This window comes from Eleutherodactylus coqui, chromosome 4 (assembly GCF_035609145.1).
Source record: "Eleutherodactylus coqui strain aEleCoq1 chromosome 4, aEleCoq1.hap1, whole genome shotgun sequence".
Taxonomy (NCBI): Eukaryota; Metazoa; Chordata; class Amphibia; order Anura; family Eleutherodactylidae; genus Eleutherodactylus; species Eleutherodactylus coqui.
This window is the reverse complement of record NC_089840.1, coordinates 244,662,301-244,679,309: the sequence shown is the minus strand read 5'-3', so window position 1 is coordinate 244,679,309 and position 17,009 is coordinate 244,662,301.

The following is a 17,009-nucleotide window of genomic DNA, read 5'->3' as shown; positions in this document are numbered from 1 at the left end:
TACACAATGCAACTGAAAATGACACCTTTTTTATTATAATCTTAGTGACATGTATTTCATAATAATCTGACAAACTGTGAACACCCTGATGGCAGCACATTGAACATAATGGTTATGAACTCTCGGTCCCCGGCCAAGTGTTTACAAAATTATTCAACTAATCCTTTGAGTTCATTGCATCAACCTAATGTGCTTCATATATCTAGAGACAAGGGGAGAACACATTTAAGAGTGATTAATGTCACACAATCACCATGCTCAGTGTCTCGCACGCTGCTTTTGGCATTAGTTTAGATACCATGTAAGATGTGGCTTAAACTAACATCCATCAAGGTGAAAAATAATTATTGTTTTTGTCATACAACACCTGTTTTTACAGCATTCTTTAGCTTGGTTAAACTGAAGACATGCTGAAACTCTCCACTGAATTTCACGTCTGACAGTTGCCCCCGGGGTGATTTTCTATAAAACACCTTCACCTTCGTCTTTTGTTTACCTTCTTAATTTGTGTTTTATATTATGTAACATCCACAATATGATGATCTGATTTCTTTATTCTTCCATACCAAACTCAAAATGCATTTACAAAGCAAACAGCTCTATGGTTGACCGCAATTCCTTTGAAGGTGTCTTCTTCCATACCAGCAAGGTCAACAATATGGCAATGACCTAGTGTTGACATACCAGTCAATGTTTTAGCATGTGTGCATGACACAGAATGACATTATGAGGGCAGAATTATAGTGTTCTCTGGGGAGTACATAGCAGGTGTTACTGGTGGGACAGTAGTTTTTGACCTAGAAAGACATGATCCATTGGATTTTCCATGTCATACCATTAGGAAGTTTCAAGACTGTAAATTTGCTGTATAATTTTAAACAGCTGCAAGTTTAGAGTTCATTGTGATAAAGTTCTGTGTGGATTAGTGATCAGCGAGCTTTGGAAACGTTCAGTTCGGCCAGTTCACTGAACTTTTGCAAAAAGTTCAGCTCAGTCCAAATTAGTCTGAACCAAACCGGCAGTTCACTGAAACCCATAAAACTTGTGTATAACGCTGTCTAAGAGCCATGAAATCCCCGTATAACACTCTCAAAGTGTTATACTGGGCTTTTATGGCCCTTAGACAGTGTTGTACACCAGTGTTCAGGACTTGTGTTGCGCGAACCAAGCTAGTAGAATCCTGTTTTGTGTAGAATTTTGCTAAAAGCTTAGTTCAGGCTCATACAGAACTGAACTTTTGGCAAAGTTTGACCCAAAACAGGGTTCTTCTGGCTCATTTATATTACTTGTTAAAACTGTGTCAATGCCATTATTCACCTTGCCCTAATATTTATATGGATGTGTGGGGGTTTAGGTTTTATTTCGGCTGGGGTACCATCCTAGAATTTCAATGCTCTTCACTCATTTCCATATGCTTTATCCTTACTCTTTAGTTTCTATCCATAGATTTAGCAAAATATTAATAGATAATTTGATTTTCCTAGAAACTGGGTAGGCCTGTGCATGCATTTGGCAAGACCAAATTGTAAGCCCTAGGGCTGCTAACACATTAGAGATAAGTTGTCTGATTCCACCAATTTTGGTGGGATCGACTGACTATTGTATATATACAGAGGCCTACCCAGCTCTTTTCCCAGCAGGTAATATGGGGCGAAAGAAGCATTGGGCGCATTGAGCTTCAGCACTTAATCTCTTAAGTGTCCCTGGAGATTTACCACCAGTAGACATATCTAGCTGGGACTTACCTCTCTCTACCGATGGAAAGTGAAATGAATATTCATCCAAACCGAGCGATGATGTGCATGGGGGAGTCAGGAAAAATAGTTCAGCTGACAGCTAGTAAAAATGTACAGGCACCTTAAAGCTTGCCATAATCTAGAGATAATATAGAGATTTTCGACGGCCAAGAAGACATATTTAGGGGCTTCAACCAGGCCCTGGAGCTTGAGGCGTCCAAATGGTCCATCTCCCCATAAAAGAAATCATCCCTATGAATGATAGGTGGGGGGTCCTGTTACAGATTTTACTTCACAGTCTTGGAGTACCATGTTATGTCACCTTAACCTGACCCATTTACGTCATCGACTTATGCCCTGAATATGGATTTGCTTGAGGGGGAAATAGAAAGGTGAAAGATTAGAGCTGGTGAAGGCTTTGGGCGAATCCCTTTTGTTCCTACTATAATCCACCCCTGTTACAAACATTTGTCTGGCTACAACTGAGGAGCTACAGTAAATGAACCTATCTAAGCATGTGAAATATCATGAGTTACTCTCAGAGACGTAACAACAAATAATCAATCATTACTTAGACAGTTCACAATATCAGGACTGATCCCATCGATATTGCTGTTACATGAAATCCCTAAGGCATGTCTTCTTCTTGTCTGGTATGTTTATCACATAAGAAAATATTTAATTGATCTTTTTCAACCTCCAGCAAGTAACATACCAACATGAATGGTGACTTTGAACTAGGTTTTTTAATCTGCGTGTAGCATTTGAATGATTATTATTGATTATGCCTTATGGGCTAGTGATGAAAGAACAGATATCAGTCTTATCATATCAAATATCACGCATAGGGGGGAATACATTTGACGGTGGCACTTATATCTTAAAAAGTAGTCATGAGCAAAGAACTAGTTATCCAATGACCCAGAGTAAGAGGAGCACCATTGAATACAACAACAACAACAACAACAACGCATTGGAGTACTGTGGACCTGTGTACTATAGGATGGAAAAAAAGGTGCCCCCTAGTGAATATTCACTTTAAATCTTCATATTTTGCACAGTAGCTGAGCAATAGTATCCCACTATAAAAGGAGATGGAAAATAAAAATGTGAAGCAACAATATAAATATAATTTCATAGTACTTGCAATATTTTCATTGACATGTATGGGGAGAAAAACAATGGTGTGCAATTGAATTGCATCTTATTTGCATCTAGGATGCAGCATAAATTTACCTACAGTGTAGATTTTAAATCAGATTGGTCATATATTAGTTCGGGATTTTCCCCAATAAGTTCAAGGATGAACCCCACACCCACAACAAATTCCAATTATTGCGGATTTTGCTGCAGATTACCGGTGGATCCACAACAAAATCCACAGGTAGGGTGTGCTCACACGTAGCTGATCTTCTGCAGATCTCCATAGCAGAAAGAAGACACAGCAAATCTGCACCACTGTGGAAAATATGCAGAAACTCCACTATGTATGAAGATACCCGTAGGGACACTTCCAAAAAGGAAAAGAAAAGCAATCAAATATTAAAAGAAAAACATTTTACTCACCTTCTCCATCTTCTCCCTGCTCCCGTAAATGGTCCTGCCTGCTCCTTTGCCGGTCTCTGTATCCTGACCTCCAGCAATGACAAGCTGTATCACAGGCTGTAGCAGTCACATGGATCAAGATGTCATTGCTGGAGGCCAAGAGAGACCAGCGAGGGAACAGACAAGACTGTTCATCGCAGCAAGGAAAAGACAGAGAAGGCGACTGTGATACTTTTTTTAAAACAGATCCGCAAGACATCTGGAAGCAAATCTTCACCAAATTGGTGTGGATTTGCTGTAGAAAATTTGTTTGGGCATAGCCGTGCACAATGCCCGTCAAGCCAAGGTTATTGGTGGACAGAGGGCTGATTATGACTCTTTTAGGTAAGGAACCCCATAGACCTGGAGCCAGGCCTGGCCATGGATATTAGGTGGGGTTCACATCTGCGCTTAGGGTTCCGCTTTCTGGCTCCATTCGGGAAGCAGAAAAAGGGAATACCGCGGTTCCTTCACTGGGCGCAACTGAACAGCGCCAGACGGACCCCTCATTGACACAGCCACTCGGCTTTTTGATGGAAGAAAAATCACTTCTTTTTCCGATTTTCTTGAGCTGGACCTGTGATGGACCCTCCGGCCGGAGGTTCTGACGAATTGCATTAGGTACCACAAACATTGCTAAATCTTCCGCTCCTGGCATCCTGGCAAACAGCTGATCTTTTTTTTACAGTTCATAGTGCTTCCATTGTTTATGTACAATAGGAAATTTATTAGCGCATTCTTGGCATGTCTGTTTCCTGGTGCTAAATATTTTACAACCACAATCTAGGCCTAAAAGGAAAGGATAATTTACTTGTAAGATGTATTTATGCAATATTTAAATACAGCTTCTATATGAAGGTGACTCATATCTCTGTAATAGTAGTTACAAATGACTCAAATGTAAAAACGTAAAGAGCAAACAATCATTTTACATTAGGTATATATCCTAGGGCTGAAAAGGATGAATACAACATAAAACAAGTAATATTACATAATAGAAACATAGATTCAACTATTATGGGGAATAAATAATAGTATTCTGTGACTAAAAGAGAAACCTTAAATTGGGTGATCCAGGCAAGAAAAATTTTTTGATTTGAGCTGAGACCGCCGGCAGAAGACTAAAAAAGCCACACCCACCCCGAAAGATCCCCACTTATTTTAACAGCCAACGAGACATTTCCCCTGCAGCAGTTGCAGTTTAAAAGTAGTATTACAGAACAGCCATACACATTAATGGCACACTGTCCGCACTATTTAGAGCTACTCTTCCAGAGCGGATGTCCTTTCTACCAATAGACAGGGGTCCCAGGCGGTGGCCCTGCTCTATGACATTCATATGCCCTAATATTGCATATATCCAGGGGATGCCATCTTGGCACAACCCCTTTAATGCCTGTGACCACATTATCATCAGATTAGCAGAAATATCTTCCCATCCGTGGTCTCCTTTAAAGGTGTTATCCCAAAATGGACTTTTATCAGATATCCATAGGATAGGTGATCGAAATGTGATCGGTGGAGGTCTCACTGATGACACCTGCATATTACTGTAGCTTCCGCAGTGGGGAGAAGATTGAATGGAGTGGTGATTGAACATGCATTGTGCCACTCCATTCATCTTTAATGTGATTGTTGGAGATACCAGAGCAATTGTACTAGGCTATTTCTGTTAGCCCCATTAAAGAATGGAGCAGCACTAGGCATGTGTAGCTAGATAAGGAGCTCTGACCAGACTGATTCCATAAAAAAGCCTGGCTGCTTGGTTGAGTACCAGAGTACCAGGGGTAGGTCAGAGGGCCAGGAGATGTAGCCATTGTAGCAGAACAAGAACTGGTTTTAATGACAGGTAATGTTGCAGGTCAGTCTCTATACCCATTGGCAGGGGAAAGATTACTGGAGGGAAGGTACGTAGAAGCCGATCTCGCTTGCTATGCTGGATACTTCCACAGTTAATTCAGAATCTCTGCTTACCCAGTTTCAGGTTCAATTTTGCTACCGGTGGCGGGGGGGGGGGGGGACAGTCCATAGAACCAATCACTATTTCACAGACAGCCACACCCACTAATTTCCTGCTCCTTTCCCGCTTCAACTAGCTCCTCCTCTCCCACCCCCTCTTAAAGCTACAATAGCTTAACAAAATCATGCAAACTTCTCACAACACAGCATAAACCTTCCCCGTTACACATGTGCAACCACCACTCCATTCACTCTCTTCCTCACTGCTGGGTGCAGTAAGCCTGGAGTGAGGAGTAGAGGGAGACACAAGACCCCCTTCTCGAGATCAATAACGTGAGACCCCCACTAATCAGACTTTTATCACCTTTCCTATGAATAGGTGTCAATTTTGGGATAACTCTACTAATGATTTTTAGTAAAAAATAGGTTTTGCAAAGCATTCTTCAGTATGGTTGTTGCTTTTGTAATTAATATGACTCTTTTTATCATTTCATCATTTTTTTTCAGGTACACTGGATACATTTCAGAGTGAAATAAACCGGAATCATAGCGAACCTTCTCGTAAATGATAAGGTATGAAGAAGTAAAGTGTGCATTTTTCGAGCCGTCCCTATCTTTTGACCTCCCAGCCCTTGAGCATTTGAAACAAGATAGGAAGCTTGAGTCTTGTCACAGATGCTGTAACAACTTGTCTCGGGGAAGCCTCCATGGTGGGGTCAGGTAGAGTTCAATGAACTAGCACATCAACACTATTTGAGAAATTCTAAGGTGTTTGAGCCCTGCTCACCCCTACACTCCCATCTGCCTGTTATTAAACCCGTAGGTTTTACAACATCAATAAAGAACTTTGCTACCAATTGGCATAGACAAAAGCCCAAAAGCTAGCTTTAAACTATGAAAACTTTGTGTTTCATCCATTTACGTTGTTTTGCTGTGTCAAATACTCCCCTGGGTTCAAAAGTTCACTTGAACCATGAACTTTGTCATCTCACAGCAGGCATCAGAGCAAATATAAGATTAAGGGCTCTTTTGCACGGGCGTGCGCAAAATGTGCGCTTACAATACGCTGAGAATAGAACCCATTGATTTCCGTATTTTGCGTGTGCATTTCGGTCACGTAAAAAAACACATAGCATGCTCTACTTTTTTGCGCATTTGCGCATCAAAGGTCCTTATAGAAGTCAATGGGAGGTCCGCAAATTCACAAGGCGATGCATAATACGCTGTGTAATTTCGCTAGATAAAGAACACTCTGGGACTAATTAAGCCATTTTATGACCGTGCTCTGCGGGCGGAAAAAAGTACAGTCAAATACGCGCAAGAGAAGCATCGTTCGTTCCGCAAAAATGTAGCGCTGAGGCACGCGAAAATGCACGTATAACCGTGTAAAGGAGCACTAATGGCTCACTCACAGCGCGTATGAAGCTTGTATTTTTCACACGCGTGATATACTGTACGAAAACTCTATTGATTACTATTGGGTTGCTCACATGCGTTTTTTTTATGCACGTGAAAAAAAATGCAGCATGTCATATTTCGGTGGATATTACCAATATAGGCTTCGGAGATTTAGCATATGCAGCAAATACACATGCAAATTTGCTGCGCATTGCATATTTTACGTGCCCTAAATAAGCAAAAAAGAAGCATAAAAGGAGAATAAAAAGGCAAAATATTGTTAATTAAACTTTTTTTTTTTTTGCATTTTGTCTATCTAGAAAAAAAAGCATCTGGAGCGGAGCAGAAGACAGCACGGCCAAATAGGCAGAATTGATGGAAATGTTCCCCGTTCTCTTACTCTGGCGTTGACACAAACACATATCCAGCAACTAATCATTAGTGCACAAACTAAACGAAACTAATCTACTTAATAAATTGTGAAGTCTTGTATGCCTTATGGTTTCTGTAAGGGGGAGGTGTCACCCTGTCTGGAACAACCAGAATATGAAAACAAATGGGTCATGACTTTATGTATTTGTTTAGTTAGAATACTTGTCATCTTGTGATACAGACTCTTGACCAGGTTATACAAGCGTGTACTGATCCCCAAATTTGCAGGAATGAAAACAAACATCTGCTGTTTTTTTATGCTTACACGGCTAATGCAATAAGTGCAGAAATCCCAGTGTTGTACTGTTTTGGTTTTTTTGGACTTGTGGAAAATTACAATCCGCTTGTGGTAGGTTGTAGGCTCAGTGGCCAAGTTGCAATGCGCATTATGTGAGTTTAAAAAGGTGCAGATTTTTTACTGTTAGTTGTATTTTTTAGAGTCATATTTCCCATAGTAGGCTTTGTTTTTAGGATTTCTAGATTCTCAGTATTGTTGAATTGGCCATCAGGGGTATACATACACTATCCTACCAGAGGTAACTGGAGACCTGAGCAAGAATCAATAGCATTATTTATTTTCCTTTGTTTTACTTTGGCATCTTTGGCACTAATGATATGGGATACTCTCCGCAGCATACTTTCTGCTAATGTCTGATACACTTCAGCTGGTATTTCCCTCCATTCCTCCTGCAAATGTTTGGCGAGTTCACTCAAAGAAGATGAACGTTCAGGTTCGTCCTAAAGCTGTTCAGTAGGGTTCAGGTTGAGATGCTGCGCAGCCAGTCCAACATTGGATCAGTGACAAGGTGCGTTGTCTGGTTGGAAGTATTGCTGACTATTCCCAGAGTATTCCACATTGTTGGCAGCACATTATTATCTAGAATATCAAGGTATACCTCCGTGTTCTTGGTTCTTTATACTACAACCAATTGACTGAGACCATGCCACGTGAAACATCCCCAGACCATAACAGAACCTCCGCCATACTTACCTGTTGGTACAGCACAGTCATGGAAAATCTGTTCCCCAGGATCTTCCACACCGGGGTACAGCCATCTGATTTGAAGATCGAGTAGTACGATTTGTCACTCCGTAGAACGTTCTTCCATTACTCAACTGTCCGATGACGACGCTCCTTGCACCACTGTAGTCAGGCTGATGCTTCTTCTTTGAGAGAACGTGCCAGATGTTTGCACAATGAATAGAGGGAAATACCAGCTGAAGTGTATTAGACATTAGTAGAAAGTATGCCACGAAGAGTATCTGATGTCATTAGGGTCAAAAGAGGCCCCAAGAAGTATTAAAGGGGTATTCTGGTTGTGAATTTTCAAAAATTTCCAGATATGAAACTTTTGTGCCTTGCTTGTGCACAGCTGGTTATGGATATACATCACTCCACCATTCCTTTCTTATCCTGTCATCCATTTTTGATGATTCCCCACATCACTATTTTCCAAGATGGCTGCCACATCCCTGCTGACATGCAGCTTGAAACTACATTTCCCACAATTCCCTTCTCTGTACTTTCTTCCTATGTGTGTCCCCTCTAAGCACTGCCCTGCTATTAGTCAGCAACCTAGTTAGGAGAGCTGACCAAGCCCATCCTGTAGCATTGGAATGCCTACTGGACATGTCCAGGGCAACCTGGAAATAAACACTTCTGAAGTGCCAGGAGAAGGTAATGGTTTTAGGGCTGCAGAAACAAAATCCAAAGCAGAACCACATTGCAAATTTTAGGATCATTTGATTATCTTTAATTTGACAAGAACTTTGAGTAATTAAAATTCCCCTTTTTTACATATGTGAATAAATACTACTTTTGATTTTTTTCTCAGGTTTCCATTTACTATTGTTAGGATAGTGTAGAGGTGAGGGATTCCTTAGCAAATTTTTAATCGTTGTTCTCTTCTGGTGTTGGTTATAACCAACACAGTGTTAGCCACTGGAGACAAAAGCATTCGGTGTCGGTCTGGGTTTTCTTAAGCCCCCAAAGCTAATGATTCTGCGAGCTCATCTCCACCTATAGAGAACTTTACATGTGCACTTATAATTGCATTGTAATCATTCTTATAAGTGTTCACACAGGACATACGATCAATTTGGTTTAACAGACCTGTAGAGTTTGGTAGAATTGGCCGAACATCTAAGGAGTTTAGATATTCACGCAACATTCGTTTGGCAGTCACCAGGAAAAAAGGATCTGGCATGTTCAATTTCAACATGCCCAATCCCTTTCTGCTCAAGGAAGATCCACCACCAGACGTGTCTGGTAGCGGCTTATTCCCTTCTCCCTACTGAGACTGAATTGAGTGGGGAAATGTATGGAGGGGTTGGTAGAAATAGCCAATGGGCTAACAACTTTTTACAAATTTTCACTAATATGCATTGATAACATCACTGTCACGTAAGAATTGCTATGGCATTTTAACTAGAGATGAGCGAGTATATTCGCTAAGGCACATTACTCGAGCGAGTAGTGCCTTAGCCAAGTATCTCCCCGCTCGTCTCTAAAGATTCGGGGGCCGGCGCCAGTGACAGGTGAGTTGCGGCAGGGAGCGGGGGGAGAGTGGGAGAGAGAGATCTCCCCTCCGTTCCTCCCCGCTCTTCCCCGCCGCTCCCCGCCCCCCGAATCTTTAGAGACGAGCGGGGAGATACTCGGCTAAGGCACTACTCGTTCGAGTAATGTGCCTTAGCGAGTATACTCGCTAGAGATGAGCGAACGTACTCAGTAAGGGCGATTTCGCAATCGAGCACCGCGATTTTCGAGTACTTCACTACTCGGGTGAAAAGTACTCGGGTGCGCTGTGGGGCGGGGGGTTGCAGAGGAGAGTGGGGGGTAGCAGCGGGAACAGGGGAGAGCCCTCTCTCTCCCTCTCCCCCCCCACTCCCCGCTGCAACCCTCCGCTCACCCACAGCGCACCCGAGTACTTTTCACCCGAGTAGTGAAGTACTCGAAAATCGCGGTGCTCGATTGCGAAATCGCCCTTACCGAGTACGTTCGCTCATCTCTAATACTCGCTCATCACTAATTTTAACCTTAGTGACTAGTCTATTTTGAGTCTTTATGAACAACAAATTTTGTATGTTTTTCTTTAATTGTAACAGAACTATAACTTTTTCATTTTTTGCCAAAATAGCCATATTAAATCTTGTTTTAGTGGGAAAAGTTGTATTTTTTCCTGGCACCATTTTGGGCTACATATAGCGTATTAGTTAACTTTTATTAAGTGTTTTGTGGGGAGGAATGTAGGAAAAAAAACCTGTTATTTCATTATTGTATTTTTACATTTTTAATTTTTCACCTTCCTTGGTGTGGCCTAAATAATATGATAAATGTATTCTCTTGGTCTGTATGATTGTAGTTATGCTAAATTTATATAGCAATCTTTTTTTTTTTACTTTTGCAAGATAAAACACTTTAAAAAATATAGTAGTTTGTTTTTGCATCATTACATTCCAACACCTGTATGTTTTTTTTTTCTGTTGATGCTGTGTGATATGGCTTATTATTTGCAGGATGATTTGCCATTTTCATTGGAGCCATTTTGGGATAAATACAACTTTTTGGTTGTATTTTATTTCTTATTTTGGAAGCTAAATGACCAAGCAATTCTGGAATTGCGTTTTATTTTTTTTCAGTGTTCACCAGTGGTATAACATTTTTATATGGGTTGATATGATTACAGTGATACCAGATTAAATTTTTTTTAAAAAGTTTTACAACTTTTGCACCACAAAAAACTTTTTAAAAAAGTGTTTTTGCATTGCATAGTCCAAGACCAATAACTTTTTTATTTTCTATTGACAAAGTTGTACGAGGGCCTGCTTTTGCAGCGCGAGCTGTAGTTTTTATTGCATTTTAATATGATTTTAGCTGAACAAAAAAAAAAGCAATTCCGGCAATGTTTTTTGTTTAGTTACCATTCGGGAAAATATCATGATAATTTTATACTTCTGCTCATAAATCTCGTAATAAAAATGATGTGGGATTTTATTCTGTAATGAGGAAAGAAATTTTTTTTTACTCTGGGATTTTTTTTTTAACATTTATTAGTCCCACAAGAGGAGTGAAGATGTTTGATCATTTGCATAATACTTTGCACTAACTATTTATAGTGCAGTTTATTATCCCTGTCACTACTATAAGTGTGTCCTATTAGACCCTGCTTCCAGCAAGGTCTAGTAGATTACCATATATGACAGGCCTAGAGGCAATTATTAGGCCTCTACCTGCCAGGGCAACCCATTGTTACCCCACTATCGTGTTGTGAGGTGACTGATGGGGACAAAGGGAGTCCCCTTCCTCTGAAACCACTTAGCTGTCAATGTTACTATTGACCATAGAATCTAAGAGGTTATACAGCTGAGATCAGAGGTTTCGCTGATTAGACAGATGAGCATCCACTCAGTGCAAACATGACACTTGTGCAATCCCTAAACTAGGCCACCATAAAAAGGCATTGGCCTACTGTAAAGCACCTTGCTGACCACCATAAAATGGGTATTAGCAATAACTAAGGAGTTAACCCATTAATAAAGTTGCTCCGACAACCGACAGAAATACTCTAACTGAGGAGGTTATTAGAGTGATTTTCCAACACTAATATATTGATGACCTATCCTATCCCCCTACCAATCAGCTGTCTGGAGTGGCTGCAATGCTCGAATGAGTGCCATGGCTGCTTTGCTGCATACTAGGCACAGACCCATACATTGCATATTGGGTGTGCCTGAACAGCATCTAAATCCCATTTATTTGATCTGCTTTTTAGCCATGCGAGTGATGGACATGATGTCACATGCATGAGAAGAGGTCGCTCACCTTAGTGCTCCATCCATTTCAATCAGAAGTAGACCTCCCACTGATCTGATACTGAGGACCTATCTTAAGGCCTCATGTCCACGGGGGAAAATCAGGCCCGCTCCGGATTCTCCATGGAGAATCCGTAGTGGGTCCCTCCTGCCCCGCGGACATGAGCGCTGAAAATAAGAATAAATAAGAATAAACTTACCTCCCGCACGCTCCGGATCCTTCCTTCGCCGCGGCGTCATCTTCTCTGCGTCGCGGCCGGATCTTCTTTCTTCGGCCCGGCGGATGTGCAGGATGACGTCGGTGATGTGCCCCACGCATGCGCCGGCCCGAAGAAAAAAGATCCGGCCGCGACGGAGAGAAGATGGCGCCGCAGCGAAGAGAAGAAACGGAGCGGGTGAGCAAATTCCGATTTTTGTCTCCCGCGGATCCGGACGGCTTCCATAGGCTTCAATAGAAGCCCGCGGGAGCCGTCCCCGCGGGAGACCCGCACGAAAATGGAGCATGGTCCAGATTTTTTCATGCTCCATTTTTTTTTAAATCACTTTTATTGACCATCCGCGGGTATTTATCTACCCGCGGGTGGTCAATGCATCCCTATGGGATGCGGATCCGCGGGCAGGAGAAGAGTTAAAATCTGCAGCGGATTTTAATTCTTCTTTTGCCCGTGGACATGAGGCCTAAGGATAAACCCCCATAAGGAGGTATAAACTATGCTGCAGTAAAATCCCTAGGTTACTGTCCCCAGAAAATTCAAGAATTTGCAGTAGTAGCGCTGATAAAGCAGTAGTAGCGCAGTGAAGAATGGAGCCAATGGACATCAACTGGAGAAAAATAGGTTGCAACAGACTAGATCAGAAAATGGGAGCATAGTCAGAGTCAAGGGTCAAATCCAGGAGCAGAACAACAGGTATCAGGTAAACAATCCAAAGGATGAGGTAGGAACAATATCTATGAATAAGGTGAATGTGACAATCAGGGTCAGTCGGGAGTCAGAATAAGGATCCATAACACAAGAAATAAGCTAGGAAAGAGTAAGTACCTCAATCAGCATGCAAGGCATTGGAAGCTGATTTACTTTTAAATGGACCACTAGGCCTCACATCATCGTCAGACAGCGGTTTTCTGGCAATGCAGTGTCACTGGTCACGTTGAGGAGGAGTCCTGTGGTTGATATTGGGAGCAAAGGAGGAGACATATGGTCGTGTAGGACCCAGAGATAGTTCTTGTCTGGAGCTATAGCTAGTGGAACTAGGCGCTGGAATGGGCGAGATGAATAACATCCGGCATCAGGAATTGGTTGTTTTGAAATAATTATACATTGCTTAACAAATAAAAATATATTGTTACAATTTCCTGTACAGAAAATATTGAGTTAGGGCAAGCTCACTCGAGCGTAATTGCACTGCGAATTAAGCGCCCGATGTACATGCGCATAATCCTCTGTGAATGGAGTCAATGAAAGTACATTGATTTTCATTGACCCATTCACACTAGCTTTTTTTAATTGTGTATGACATGCGATAGAGCCCTATTGTTCTCTATGGGTGTATAATAAATGCTGTACATTGCGTATGTGCCGCGTCTATAGGCAACGCTGCAAAGAGATAGAGTGGGAAATGTAAAAACAAAAAAGAAAGAAGTAAGTCACACTTCGCATGACAGCGATAGCCTGCTCTCTGCCGGCTCACATAGCAGTAAAATGTTGGGTTATACATGCAGCGTTTTACACATACGCTCATGTGAGCCCAGCCTCAAACGGTATGTACATAAAAATCAGAATATAATTAGGCTGCACCCTTCGAAATACCAATACATTAAATTTGAAGTATAAGGTCTGAAGAAATTTTTGTAGAAGGCAATCTTTAAGATTGGGTTGTTAAAGGGCCACTGCAGTAAAAACACATGTTTTCATCCCTGCCCCTCACCTGATTGCCTGTCACTCTCTGGAGGTTTCCTCGGTGAATTGCAGCCAGTTCCATGATGTCTGTCTGATGCTTAATAATTACCATATTGATGGTGAGATTTTTTGGTTTCACTTCCACTTCAATCCCGTGATGTATCCACACAGCATTAGTTAGAAGCTATACCATTTCTGCCCGCTGGGAGGAGAGTTTAATTAGCATTACCTTCTATATTCACCTAAATAAGCTACTGATCATAAGCATATAGTCAATGGGATGAGCTGTGATCTCCACTATTATAACTGTGTGACAGGAGCTGCGTGATCATCATCAGTAACTGTGATAGGAGTGCCTTTGTTTCCCTCTAGACAGTTTCTGTGGCAGGATTGATGTAACATCATAACACAGACTTTGAAACTGACTAGTTGTAGAGCATCGTAACCCCAAGTAGATCTGAGCTGGTCAGAATTGAGATTATATGACTATCTGAGGCTGGGAGTTTCAAGTATGATAATGAATAAATATCCAAGGTTATACTAGACCTAAACAATGTAACATCTATTAGGGGGACAGCCACATAATGAATGAAAAAAAATCTGCATATTGGCACTCTAAAGTGTAAATAATAAAGATCTATAGGCAAGCACTTATTATAAAGTGGAATTCTTATGAGAATTGTTTCTGTTTTTTAACATACACCTGAATTGCATTCTTGTGCATGGTACTCTATCTGAAGGAACACATCTTTTTCATCTCTAAGCATAGACACTGTTGTTTCAATCAGCTTTGCATAAATCAATAGTACATGTGAATATAAGAAACTTTGTAATATATCTTACTGCAGAAACATGCCTTTTTCTCCACTTATCAGCCACTTCTTCTCCTTCCCCCTGATTTCTGCACTGATCATTCACTCTGAAATACTGCTAAACTCTCTCTTGAAATAGGTCTCCAAAGTGTGAGGTTACATGCTACCCATAGAAGTCTATGGCGAGAACAAGTGGATGGGAATATGGAAGGAGCTGCAGAGTAAGCGAGAGATGGACACAGGGGCATAGCCCCCCAACTTCTCTTAACCCCTTACTGCAGAGGCATAACTTAAAGCTCCTGGGCCCCAATGCAAAACCTGTAACAGGTCGACTAACTATAATGCTTTATTCATAGTACTGGGCTCCCTATATGGAGAAGAGAGGCCTTATGGGCCCCCTAAGGCTCCTGGGCCCTGTTGCAACCGCATCCACTATAGTTATGCCAGTGGATGGACACACAGAGATGCTGCTGCTTCTGTTTTATCTCACAGTGTCTCACAAAAAGGTTCGTGGCAGCATCCAGGGCGTAATGTAAAAATAAATACTTTATTCCTCCAAGAACATACTACGTTTCGACCCTCATGGGGTCTTTCTCAAGCATGCTTGAGAAAGACCCCATGAGGGTCGAAACGTAGCATGTTCTTGGAGGAATAAAATATTTATTTTTACATTACGCCCTGGATGCTGCCACGAACCTTTTTGTGAGACACTGTGATATACTCTGGGTGGTCTTTTGAGGCTCTGACCCCCACATTGCTGGCGTGCACCCGTTGGACTTATTAGTCCCCTTTTCTGTTTGGTTTGAAGAACCCTGAGGCGTGCTGCGAGTTAAACCCGTCTGTTTTATCTCACTCCAATTCTGTTATAACACTGCTCAGTGTTATAACAGTTGGTCATTGCTGGTGGTGTTTTACCTTATGCTTCTCTACTCCAGCCGCAGATATCGGTCTTCTCTGCATATTCAGTGTGGTGGAAAACACACCATCCTCACAGCTGTCAGTGATAGAGTGCGTACATGTGCCTGCCCTACCTCTTAAAGGGCCAGCGCATGCACCCAGCTTTTCTATCCCCAACCAATCCTGATGCTTCCCTGGTTAGTTAAGGCACCCCCCCCCACACACACACACACTAGAGGGTACCTGAGCACTAGGTTTAGTTAGGTTCCGTAAAGGTGCTGTTGTTTTGTGATTGACGCCTGGCTTTGACCTGTGCCTGTTCATCCAGATTTCCTGACTTCTCCTTTCCTGAACTCGGCTTGTACTTCAACTACAATTTCCTGATTGCTCTCTGCCTGCCTCTCTGTGTATGCTTTAACTCTGCCACTCCTGACTTTGGCCTGTGTTATTGACTACATCTCTGCCCGTCCTCCAGTACCTCACTATAGTATCATGCCTCTAAACTGTCTATGTCAGCTGCAACTGCACCAAGACTACTCTTGGGGTATTGGCCTTGGAGCCCCTGCAGTTAAGACTACATCCCTCAAAGAAAGGTGAAAGGGTAAAAAAGAGGGAACCCCTAAATGCTGCCCTAAGCCAAATCAGTTAGTGGTATATGTTGGTCCACACCTGCTACATAACACTCAGTACTACTGTATAATGTCCTCCGTGCTGCTGCTGCTTCTAAGGGTGTGCCTTATAGGAGAGCAATGAAAGATGAGTGTGTACGATAGGAGAACAGAATCTTCTCTTCTGTGTGCAATGTATGAGCAACATCATAGCAGATAGTCCACCCCTACCAGTTCAGAGAAAACTAACAAATAGAGATTCAGCCTGCGGAAGTAAAACTGGTGAAAAATACCATGTATATCATATAATGGGCAGAAGTAGTGATAGTAGTCATGTACAGAAGACCAACTTTTGCTTATGCCTTCCTTCGTTGCATGCATGCAGAAAACAAAAATGCTGGGTTAACCACATCATTACCACATACTATTGTATGGTCACTGGTAGCAAATTAGTTCCTACAAAGTGTATAGCTACTTATACGTCCCTCTTCCAGATACCATCTTCTCACCCGCATCATAACATTTTTGTTGGCTGAACTGGCTATGTACCAGACACTGGACTCCCAGTAGGAAAGGGTATTGAATTTAAGAGTAAAAATACCGAGGGAAGCAATACTTCCCCTTTAACAAATTAGTACCACCTGCCTACTGCTTGTATAGATTAACATTTTGGAATAACCCTTTAAGATACATTTCAAAAATAGACTTCGGCAATTATAATATCCTTATCCAGCAATCACTTATGTTGAAAGGAGAGAGGTAGACTCTCCTGCCAAGACTTTGTTTTACAATGAGGTACATTTAAGGGTAATTTATAAAGATAACATAATATTCTGCTGTTATAAGCAGCTCTTGGAAATTACACCTCATGTG